Source organism: Octopus bimaculoides, chromosome 22 (genome assembly GCF_001194135.2).
Source record: "Octopus bimaculoides isolate UCB-OBI-ISO-001 chromosome 22, ASM119413v2, whole genome shotgun sequence".
Taxonomy (NCBI): Eukaryota; Metazoa; Mollusca; class Cephalopoda; order Octopoda; family Octopodidae; genus Octopus; species Octopus bimaculoides.
Genome location: NC_069002.1, coordinates 35,874,477 through 35,877,255, shown reverse-complemented (window position 1 = coordinate 35,877,255; position 2,779 = coordinate 35,874,477).

The window sequence follows — 2,779 nt, the reverse complement described above, 5'->3', positions numbered from 1 at the left end:
AACCCGCAAGATTAGGGATGCTCAGCAGGAGAGGGTTGCAGGGTATGAGCCTAAATGGAAGAGCAACCACACTTTTACTTATATCATCATCATCGTCTTTAATGTCCGCTTTCCATGCTAGCATGGGTTGGACGATTTGACTGAAGACTGGAGACCAGATGGCTACACCAGGTTCCAATCTGATTTGGCAGAGTTTCTACAGCTGGATGCCCTTCCTAACGCCAACCACTCAGAGATATATATATATATGTGTATATATATATATCAATGATAAGTGACCAAGACCTTTTGCGATATGTTGTGCTTGAGAAGACCCATCAAGCCAAGTGAAATCATAGTTGTGGTCAATGCTAGTGTTACATAACAGGCACCCATGTTGGTGGCACATAAAAAGCACATTATATATATATGCATGCATACATGTATGTGTAAAAACCAAATGTTTATTTTGTCTACAGAAGGCTGAAACAGAAGAAAAGAAATTGGCTAAATCTAAGTGAAACATTAGACTCAGAGGGAGCCTCTACAAGGTTGATCAGGCTGCTATGACCAAAATAGCAGCTAAATCTTCCTAAAAACACACCCTATCATAGAAAAATATAGTTTCTTGTATACAGGTCATATTAGGTAGTCATGACTGGAACACCTTTCATTAGTTAAATTTGTTAATGCTACTAATATCATCATTAATGTAAAAAAAAAAAAAAATTCAAGTTATGGAAACACTGATCAAACACAATAACTGACATTTTTCCTTTATTTTTGTTTTTTGTTGGTGAAGAGCATTAGTAAATAAAATTTATGAATAACAAAATATATAAAATTCATTAAATTAGACAAGTTTTTATGTCATGAAAGAAGAGAGAGAGAGGTGAATTTTTGGTATCTCCAGAGAAATTTCTTGGAACTGCAAAGAGATATCTTGCTGACCAACATCATCTCAAAGATATATTCTTTACAAAACCCCAATGATACTCATCAACACTGTCCAATATTCTTCTAATTTCAACTCAAAAAAACAGATGGAGATCCTCTCCGTCTCCAGAATCACTGAACCTTGCCCGCTATTGTCTTTTCAATAACCCTAACCCTTCGTTTATTTAAAATGAGAAATATTTAGCATTTTGGGCATGGCTGTGTGGTAAGAAGCTTGCTTCCCCAACACATGGTTCCAGGTTCAGTCCCAATGTGTGGCACCTTGGGCAAATGTCTTCTACTTTAGCCTCAGGCCAACCAAAGCCTTGTGGGTGGATTTGGTGGACAGAAACTGAAAGAAGTCCACCCTGTATATATATATATATATATATATATATATATATATATGTGTGTGTGTGTGATTGCATCTTCATATCTGTCCCCCACCATAGCTTGACAACTAGTGCTGGTGTGTTTACGTCCTTGTAACTTAGTGGTTCAGCAAAAGAGAACCAACAGAATAAGCAGCAGGCTTAACAAGAAAGTAAGTATGATTCATTTGATTAAAAATTTTTAAAGGTGATGCTCTAGCATGGCCACAGTCTGATGACTAAAACAAGGTAAAAGTCAACCTGTCTCAGATTACTCCTGTCTCTATGACATAAACTCTGAGCTTCAATATGATCTAAATTAATTAAAACCTAGCAAAATTTAAAGTTAACTTTTTTAAACACCAGCTTAAGCCAGATCTGGCTCAAATAATCTGTTTTCACACATTAAGATTTATCTCCACAGATTTTCTATAGAGCTAGCAATGATTAGTTACGATGTTTTGTATCTGAAGATGTCTAATGTAAACAATGTGATCGAAGATGAAAATTGGGTGTGTATGCCATACTTCAAGAGTTCTTGCTCCTTCATCTGTAACCATCCACAAACTCATTGCTTAAATAGCCACTAAATGTAACAATATAGCACTAGACGTATTCAGATACAAAACATCATAACAAATCATTGCTGGTTATAATTTCTATAGGGAATCTGTAGAGATAATCATAGCACTGCTAACACAGTAGAACACAGTGTTGACTTAATACTGTGTCCCAACAAGTAATTAATATCTACCTGTTTTATGTTCAAACTGACCAGATTCGGCCACTCACATCTTGTGTACGATGTCATTCTAAAACTAAACAAGCACATCGAAATATTAAACCTATGAGATAATGCACGATTAATTCCAAACTATGTGAATGAATAAAGCATTACATTTGGCAGAATAATCTGAATGCTTTTAAATGGTTCATAATTAATGAAGATATTTTACTAGAATTCTTTGTTATTTTCAAAATTAATTGAAGCAAAGGCAACATATGTCAACAGAAATCATCATCACCATTATCAGAGTTTAACGTCCATCTTCCATGCTGGCATGGGTTGGACAGTTTGACAGGAGCCGGCCAGGTAGAAGACTAATGTAACCTGTATAATAGACAGACAATGGTGGTTAACGAAGAGAGGTATGGCCAAGATGTTGAGATATTCCGAACACTATGAGATGGTCATTATAGGAATGGATTAAGATCAGTGACGTCATTTGAAGTAGTTGGGGCAGATTAAGAGATTAAAATATGCAGACTTAAAAAGCAGAGACAAAGAGAGACAGACAGAGGGAGAGAGGGAGGGAGCTTGGTTTGTCATTTTAAAAATTATTAAATAATTGAAAAAAAAAAAAATAAAATAAAAAAGAAAATAAGATAATATCATATTATATTACATTAAAAATACACCATAATTGCTCCAAAAATTTGAACTGAATTACAAATTCAGCCTGATTTTTAGGTTTTATTTCTTCTTTTTTTTT